The sequence below is a fragment of the Gopherus evgoodei genome, chromosome 2 (genome assembly GCF_007399415.2).
Source record: "Gopherus evgoodei ecotype Sinaloan lineage chromosome 2, rGopEvg1_v1.p, whole genome shotgun sequence".
Taxonomy (NCBI): Eukaryota; Metazoa; Chordata; order Testudines; family Testudinidae; genus Gopherus; species Gopherus evgoodei.
In genome coordinates this window covers 283,140,142-283,149,793 of record NC_044323.1, presented here as the reverse complement: position 1 = coordinate 283,149,793, position 9,652 = coordinate 283,140,142, and the positions used below count along the sequence as shown (strand labels likewise).

The 9,652-nt window shown below is 44.3% G+C and overlaps 1 long non-coding RNA gene across 1 annotated transcript; it reads right to left on the bottom strand.

The window, feature by feature from the left end:
• Nucleotides 1-3,943: 3,943 nt before the first annotated feature.
• Nucleotides 3,944-9,596, bottom strand: LOC115647130. The gene is made up of 2 exons (XR_003999216.1): nucleotides 9,183-9,596; nucleotides 3,944-4,075 (listed from the first exon to the last, which is right to left on the bottom strand). It is a non-coding gene; the product is annotated as an uncharacterized LOC115647130 (long non-coding RNA).
• Nucleotides 9,597-9,652: the final 56 nt, after the last annotated feature.

Below are 9,652 nucleotides of genomic sequence, written 5' to 3'. Positions count from 1 at the left end.
GTGTTGCACTGAGGGTTCACCTTCAGCTGATTATTCATGACCCCCAAATCTTTTCCAGAGTCACTGCTTCCCAGGATAGAATCCCCCACCCTGTACACATGGCCTATGTTCTTTGTTCCTAGCTGATACATTTTAATATATCTAAATGTAACTGTATATTGTTTGCCTGCATCTAGTTTACCTAATGATCCAGTTCACCTAATGATCCAGTTCACTCTGTATCATTGACCTGTCCTCTTCATTATTTATCACTCCCTCTATATTTGGGCCATCTGTAAACTTTATCAGTGAGGATTTTGTTTTCATGAGGTCATTGATAAAAGTGTTAAATAATGTGGGGCCAGGAACTGATCCTTGAGGGATCCCACTGGAAACACACCAGCTCAATGACAATGCTCTGTTTGCATTTGAGATTGAAAGTTTTCTAAAATGTGTCTTTTTTAAAAAAATGGAAGTAAACCTCTGAAGTGTGGTTATGGTCAGAAAAGAAACTTCCAAAATACCACTTTCTTACTCAACAGTCTAGATACTTGTGTGAATTCAGCATCACAACTGCTTGCTTTAGTTTTCAGTAATTTAAATTTTGTTAGCACTGCAGGGAGAATACAATTAGGCGGATTCCATTCTGGCCAAAATTGAGTAAATAATTTGTAATGCACAATCTCAGTTGTAAACTTTCTGTGAATGTTGCAATTTTCTTTTTTAGCCACATAATTTCTACAATGTATTGATCTTCATCTTATTTGAGAGCAATTTGTTGTAAGCATTCAACATGTGAACTAACAGGGAACCAAGGTAACGTTCACCCCCCACCCCCACCCCCAGAGCTTGGTTTAATGCAATTCTCAGACTTGCTACTGCTGCTGCAAATACTTGAAATTATAAACTTGACACTTGCTTTGTAATATTTGCCAAGACTAGCTGTTTTGGCAAATATTCCTGCAACTAAATTCATTTGCTAGAATATCTGCAAAAAGGGAACCCAAAAAGTGTGTGAACAGTCTTCCCCTATGGGTGCTCCACTGCAGGATGTGAGAGCCCATGCACACTTGACGGGAGATTGTTAATAGTAGCGTCCACATCTGCACATAGCAGCATCTCATATTCCCAGGTGAGAGCATACAAGGAGGCACAGAGCAGACCTGCTGCCACTCTAGCTCCTTCACAACCTCTTGCAACTTGAGATGGAGCAACTGCAGCATCTGCTGCTTTCAGCCACTCCCTGCCTTTCTTATTTAAATTTATTTAGCTTTTATTTTAGTTGTAGTGCAACTTGTGCTTGGGGTCTTTCCCCATCCTCCCACCTATCTAAACTAGTTGCCTCACACTTTGTGGTCTATAGCACTGCCTGGGTTATGCCTAAGACCCTGGGGTTCAAGCCCTACCAGACCTGCCACAGGTCTTTTCCCTGTAGCAAAAGCCACTCTAGCCATCTCCCATGTCTCAGAGAAACTCATGCTCCATCCAAACAGTTCCTGCTAGAGCTAAGGAGAGCTCTGTTACGAGGAGTGTCAGCCTTGGCTTTCTATCCCTGCAAGACCTTCCTTTAAACCCTATGCAAACTTTGAGGCCAGTGTACCAGGGGTGCAATGTTTCAGGCCATTCCAGGGACTATGGGAGTTCCAGGGGCAGCTCCAGAGATGAAATTCTCTAAAAAAAGACTCCTACTACAGACTCTAGAAAGAGTGGTAAGTCACCTCACAGGGCTAATTCTCAGGCTCTATGTACCCACAATAAGTACAGCCAAGGCTCCAATAGATGCTGGTACCACCTAAGAAGTTCTGATCAGAGAGGTCTTCAGTTAAGGGCGTTTCAGTGCTGTTTATCTCAGAACCATCCGGCACCGAGATGCATCTAAAATCAGGACTCTAAGACTACCTCTAGGGCTCATCCCCTCAAAGCCACAGAGACCACAAAGACCAACAGAGACTCCCTCTCTGATACTGTCCTCCTTGGGACATCAGCACTCCAAGTAGAGAAACATTTTTGTCTGCTCCTCCGATACTGCATGTTGTCAGATGCTACCAGTGTGGTGCTCTGCTCTGTTCAATGTTGATATCAATTGGCTGCGTGCGCATGCTCCCTGTATGTGCTGTCCCAGCTCTGCGCAGGTAGCTGACACAGCAGACCCGAGAGAACCCCCAGTGACCACAGACTCTAGTAAGGTATGAAGGCACGTCGGCCAGGTTTATTGTCAAACGAAGCACAGTAATAGTTCCCTCTAGACTTTACTCTACATGACATACTACGAATATGTGACCCCTGACAATGGACTCAACTCTGTCAGTGGTGGGACTTTCCACTGCCCCCTAGGCTGGACAAAGACATCCACTCAGAGATGCATTCTTATACAGAGGTACAAACAAGTTACACATCACTCCTGCAACCCCTCTACGTAGTAAGGTGCCACCTCTCACCTTGTACATGTTGGTTCGAACAAAACAACTCTATCCATCATATTACCCTTTTGGCCTTGTCATTGGGATGGGTCAGCTTGTTCCTTGTTATCTGGGTGGAGTGTTCAAGTATGCGAATGTTCTCATATCTGGTGTCCAGTACCTTTTAGGTATGTCTCTTTTTGCAGCATCTTCACTCCTGCATGAGTCCCTGTTCCAAGGCTCATTACCACCTCTGGCTTCTACTGCTCATTAACATGGCCCTCAGATTTCTTTCCGCTAAGGGTATGGCTACACTCGAAACTTCAAAGCGCTGCCGTGGGAGCACTTTGAAGCATGAGTGTAGTCGCAGCTCTCCCACATACTGCATGTACTCCACATCCTCATGGGCTTTAGCTTGCAGCGCTGTGGCACTGTTTACACTGACACTTTACAGCGCTGTATCTTGCAGCGCTCAGGGGGTGTTTTTTTTCACAGCCTTGAGCAAGAAAGTTGCAGCGCTGTAAAGCACCAGTGCAGCCATGGCCTTAGTATCTTATGAGGAACCAGTCTCCTCTCCCCTAAGGATACCATAAGAGTCCATTCACTAATACCACTTTGACAACTGGTGACTGAACCTTTTCCCACCAGAACAGGATCCGATCCATTGCCTCCTGTACCGGCACTGATGCTCAAAGCCCCTCTTATCAACTTGGGGGATGACATCCTCACTCTGAGCTTTTTGTACAGGGCTCTGTTTTCAGCACTGTGCCACCACATTCTTCTATGGATGAACCCTGAGGACTTTTCAGAAACCAGCAAATGTTCTAGGTTCCCTGGGCACAAATACCCTCGGGGACTCTTCCCCTATCCACTTGCACAGTGGGCCTACTGGATCCCTGGACACATTACAGCTACCAATTTTATAGGGTATCTGCATGGAAGAAACACCTGTCAGCAGTGCAATGGCTCCTGCCATCCCAAGATTGCTCGCCGGTACCACATGTTCCCTCTGTGCCTGAAGAGCCCAGGAGGAGCAAGACCCATTGAACAAAGAATAATCTCCACCTTCAGCCAAGTCCTTCTCTTCCCCAATGAGGCAGTAATTCCACTACTGCCCTCTTATGCAGATGACTTTAGGGCCTTCCAGAATTTACTGAGGTATCTAGCCAAATCCCTCCAGAGTCCATTGGAGAAGTCCAGGAGTCTCAACATTCCCTGGTGAACATTTTATACATTAACCTTCAGGGTAAGATCTCCCTCCCTATCCATCAATGAGGCACCAGCTCATGCTCTATGACAGATACTTGCCACTATTTCACCCCTTGCAAATGGACAGACAAAAAATATTATATTCCAGCCAAGGGAATGGACGTTGGAAGGGAGAAGCGTTACTCCAACTCCCTGAAGTCAACAAAAGAAAACATCAAGCACACTCCAGACTCTCTCTTAAGAAGGAGTCTAAACACCTTGATCTCCTGGGCAAGAAAAGTTACTAATTGGCTATCCTTCAATTTTGAGTTGCAAACTACCAGGCATTAATGACAAAATATGATTTTAACAATGACTCAATGTTCACTCATTTTATTGAGCGTTACAGGCTTCATAGTCCTTAGCCACTGCAGTAGTTATGTGGCTAGCATCTTGGCTCCAATCTTCTAGCACTCAAGAGAGGTGCAAAATACTGCGGAGGACCTTCCCTATGTAGGAAGAACATAGTTTGTTATTCACAGGTCGTTTACAGAGCTGGCAGTCAGAGAAAACATCCCTTTATTTGTATACTGTGAAAACTGTCCATGAAGGTCATTGAGACCCAAATGCAGAACCACTTTTCAGAGAACAACTTCACTCAAAGTCCCCGATCCTACAAAGGCTTGATTGAAAGGGATTACTTATATGGTTAAAGATAAGCACATGTGTTGAAGTCTCTCTATGGACCCTTCAGCTGAAGTGGACACCTGTTAACATCGTTTTATTGCAATCAGTTGTCAAGACAAGTGACACAAATGATGATCACTTTAAGGTTAACACTAACGAGTTGACAGTATTGACAAGGAACTGAATGTCTCTTTTTAATGGTATGAACTTTCAATAGTCAGATCTGAAACCAAATTCAAATAGCTCTGGAAAAAAAAGCCATCCTTGGTGTATTATCAATAATATTCACAAAAATCTTATGAATCAACCATTCCATCAACTAATCAATAGTGCTTTCTTTGTTTTTGCAGGAAAAAAACAACAGCAGGAGGCAAAAAATTTTCAGTTCCATTCCCTAGTAGTGACTTTCAGATTCAAATCAAACCAAAACAATATAGTTTTGCTGGAAAATAATCATTGATATATTTCAGGATATTCAATGAAAAGTAATCACATCAATGTTAATTTTTTTTTTTTTATTTCTTCTCTTTATGATGAAAGAACCTGACAAGATGATTCTAGTAAAGTAATATGGATTGGTATAGATTCCTAAAAGGTCATAACAAAAGACTGAAATGACAGTAACCTAAAGTGCTTTGCTAAAAAAGAATGGATTTGAGCACATGCTTATGTATTTTGTTGAATTGAAGCCTGAGGCCCAGCTCCTAAGAACATAAGAACGGCTGTACTGGGTCAGACCAAAGGTCCATCTAGCCCAGTATTCTGTCTACCGACAGTGGCCAATGCCTGGTGCCCCAGAGGGAGTAAATCTAACAGGCAATGATCAAGTGATATCTCTCCTGCCATCCATCTCCATCCTCTGACAAATAGAGACTAAGGACACCATTCCTTACTCGTCCTGGCTAATAGCCATTTATGGACTTCACCACCATGAATTTATCCAGTTCTCTTTTAAACGCTGTTATAGTCCTAGCCTTCATAACGCCCCCAGGTAAGGAGTTCCATAAGCTGACTGTGCGCTGCGTGAAGAAGAACTTTCTTTTATTTGTTTTAAACCTGCTGCCTATTAATTTCATTTGGTGACCCCTAGTTCTTGTATTATGGGAATAAGTAAATAACTTTTCCTTATCTACTTTCTCCACATCACTCCTGATTTTATATACCTCTATCATATCCCCCCTTAGTCTCCTCTTTTCCAAGCTGAGGAGTCCTAGCCTCTTTAATCTTTTCACATATGGGATCCTCTCTAAACCCCTAATGATTTTAGTTGCCCTTTTCTAAACCTTTCCTAGTGACAGTATGTCTTTTTTGAGACGAGGAAATCACATCTGTATGCAGTATTCGAGATGTGGGCATACCATGGATTTATATAAGGGCAATAATATATTCTCAGTCTTATTCTCTATCCCCTTTTTAATGATTCCTAACAGCCTGTTTGCTTTTTTGACTGCCTCTGCACACTGCGTGGACATCTTCAGAGAACTATCCATGATGACTCCAAGATCTTTTTCCTGACTTCTTGTAGCTAAATTAGCCCCCATAGACTCACAGACTCTAGGACTGGAAGGGACCTCGAGAGGTCATCGAGTCCAGTCCCCTGCCCTCACGGCAGGACCAAATACTGTCTAGACCATCCCTAACAGACATTTATCTAACCTACTCTTAAATATCTCCAGAGATGGAGATTCCACAACTTCCCTAGGCAATCTGTTCCAGCGTCCCCTCTCAGTCTTCTCTTTTCCAAACTAAACAAACCCAATTCCTTCAGCCTTCCTTCATAGGTCATGTTCTCAAGATCTTTAATCATTCTTGTTGCTCTTCTCTGAACCCTCTCCAATTTCTCCACATCTTTCTTGAAATGCGGTGCCCAGAACTGGACACAATACTCCAGCTGAGGCCTGACCAGCGCAGAGTAAAGCGGAAGAATGACTTCTCGTGTCTTGTTTACAACACACCTGTTAATGCATCCCAGAATCACGTTTGCTTTTTTTGCAACAGTATCACACTGTTGACTCATATTAAGCTTGTGGTCTACTATGACCCCTAGATCTCTTTCTGCCATACTCCTTCCTAGACAGTCTCTTCCCATTCTGTATGTGTGAAACTGATTGTTCCTTCCTAAGTGGAGCACTTTGCATTTATCTTTATTGAACTTCATCCTGTTTACCTCAGACCATTTCTCCAATTTGTCCAGATCTTTTTGAATTTTGACCCTGTCCTCCAAAGCAGTTGCAATCCCTCCCAGTTTGGTATCGTCCGCAAACTTAATAAGCGTACTTTCTATGCCAACATCTAAATCGTTGATGAAGATATTGAACAGAGCAGGTCCCAAAACAGACTCCTGCGGAACCCCACTTGTTATACCTTTCCAGCAGGATTGGGAGCCATTAACAACTACTCTCTGAGTACGGTTATCCAGCCAGTTATGCACCCACCTTATAGTAGCCCCATCTAAATTGTACTTTCCTAGTTTATCTATAAGAATATCATGTGAGACCGTATCAAATGCCTTACTAAAGTCTAGGTATATCACATCCACCGCTTCTCCCTTATCCACAAGGCTCGTTATCCTATCAAAGAACGCTATCAGATTAGTTTGACACAATTTGTTCTTTACAAATCCATGCTGGCTATTCCCTATCACCTTACCACCTTCCAAGTGTTTGCAGATGATTTCTTTAATTATCTGCTCCATTATCTTCCCTGGCACAGAAGTTAAACTAACTGGTCTGTAGTTTCCTGGGTTGTTTTTATTTCCCTTTTTTGCCCCCTTCCAGTCTTCTGGAATCTCCCCCTCCCAAAGATAATAGCTAGAGTCTCAGATACCTCGTCTATTAACTCCTTGAGTATTCTAGGATGCATTTCATCAGGCCCTGGTGACTTGCAGGCATCTAACTTTTCTAAGTGATTTTTTACTTGCTCTTTTTTTATTTTATCTTCTAAACCTACCCTCTTCCTGTAAGCATTCACTATATTAGACATTCCTTCAGACTTCTCAGTGAAGACCGAAACAAAAAAGTCATTAAGCATCTCTGCTATTTCCAAGTCTCCCGTTACTGTTTCTCCCTCCTCACTGAGCTCATTGTATAATGAGCTCTGTGCAGGTGGATCCCTGTAGCTCACAGAAAGTCCCACTGACGACCCACTGCAGAAATCAGAAGCTGTGTTCACACGTGTTACCTGTCCTTTAGAAAGCACATGCCTTTTCCTGATTTATGGCAACTTATCTGTTCTAAAATGCTGTATTTATGATTTTAACTCAGTGTTATTCCCTTGCAAAAATTAAGCGTTTGGGGGACAGAGGGATGTGGAGAACAATTAAAGATTCTGCAGCACCATAACAGAAGCCCACATAAGATCCATTCCCCAGATTCATGCACTGAGGGGAATTTTTACACACAGTCCTCCCTCACAAAATTGGGTCTCAGCTTCCTCCACAGCACTGTCCTCATTGGTAGCACTATATATAGGGCTCCACACAAGACAGTGATCCACAAAAACATAAAAGGTAAAGAGATAGTGGATGGAGAGTGGGAAGCCCCACTGGCATTCCCTCCCTCCTCAGCATCATGGAGCCAATCTAGAAAGAGTAATATAATATTTAATATAGTTAGGATTAAATACTTAATATACATACAGTACTTTGAAAATAAAGGGTAAGTACTATAAATGATTCATAGACTCAGACTCTAGGACTGGAAGGGACCTCGAGAGGTCATCGAGTCCAGTCCTCTGCCCTCATGGCAGGACCAAATACTGTCTAGACCATCCCTGATAGACATTTATCTAACCTACTCTTAAATATCTCCAGAGATGGAGATTCCACAACTTCCCTAGGCAATCTATTCCAGTGTTTAACTACCCTGACAGTTAGGAACTTTTTCCTAATGTCCAACCTAAATCTCCCTTGCTGCAGTTTAAGCCCATTGCTTCTTGTTCTATCATTGGAGGCTAAGGTGAACAAGTTTTCTCCCTCCTCCTGATGACACCCTTTTAGGTACCTGGAAACTGCTATCATGTCCCCTCTCAGTCTTCTCTTTTCCAAACTAATGATAAATATTATTAATCTAGTCCTTATAGAGAACATATTACATGTACCTACAACTATTTTGAACATTATCTAAAAAAACCCAACTGCTTAAAAGAAGAGGTTGGATAAGCTGACATCTTACAAGGATATGTGGTGAAGCAGGGAATGAAGCACAGAGAGGCTAAGTGATTTGCCCACGATCACACAGGAAGTATGTGATGCAGCAGGGAATTGAACCTCTATCTCCTGAGTCATAGCTAATAAATTAACAGGAGGATGTTAGCTATGGGTGCTCAGTGCCTCAAACTCAGGGAATTTTAGTTGAGGCAAGAGAATCCACATTTATAACCTAGCTTTACCATTTCTTTATTTGAGTCTACAGAAAAAAAGTTCCTACCTGAGCTCCAAGGTGCCTTTAACATAATTTTAAAAGTACAATGTTTGAGAACCAGCAGCTTCCTCAAAACTCATGAGCAACTCCAAGAATCAAATTCAAGCAATATCTTATCTTACACAAACACCAGTCCCTTCCCCAGAAGGTGGGCACAGATGAATTTTGTAGTGTGGCGATCAGATTCCAGCCCCAGGAGAGAGCTGCATCCTTGCCGAACTCCCAGCCCCCTTCTTTTATAAAAGGAGGCTCCAGCCCTTCCCCACCCTCACCTACTTCAGGGAAAGGGAAGCAGCGTCTCAGAGCACGTCTACACTGCACTGGGAGGTGTGACTGCAGCCTGGGAATACCTGTGCTAGCTATAACCTAGGCCGCCCAGCTAGCGACAGCAGTAAATACGTAGAGCAGTAGAGGCTGTCCCAGCCCCCCCCCGGAACCCTTCACCTTCAGTGTGATATTCACCAAGCTAAAGCTAGCACAGGTGTGCGCAGGGGAGCCGCAATCATACCTCCCAATCCCGTGCGAGCATCCTCTGAGTGGCACCGCTGCCCAAGTTCTCTCCTGTCGCTACTGCCAGGGAGGGAAACTGAGGCAGGGCTCGCTTCACCCCCGCAGGCCTCTCCACAGGTACAAGGTGAACGCGCGGCTCCCTCCTCCCCGGGGCTCTCTTCGCTCCAGCAGCCCCGGAGCCTGTGAGAAAGGGCCGGAGAACCCGCCAGTTTATTGCGCAGTCTGGTCGGCTGGACTCCTGACTGACCCCGCTGGGGCGGCAGCCACGCCACGGGCACACCTGAACGCCGCTGCGCCGGGCTGCCACCGCCACAACCGCCCCGCGCGCATCCCTGGCGACGTCGCAGCTCCGCATTGGAGAGGCGAAGCGAGCGCTCGCGACTCCAGGCAGCAAAGAGGCGCGCACGCGCCACCCAACAACAGCTCGCTCGGCGGCGGTTGGACGGCGGGCGCCTCCTCCCAGCCCCT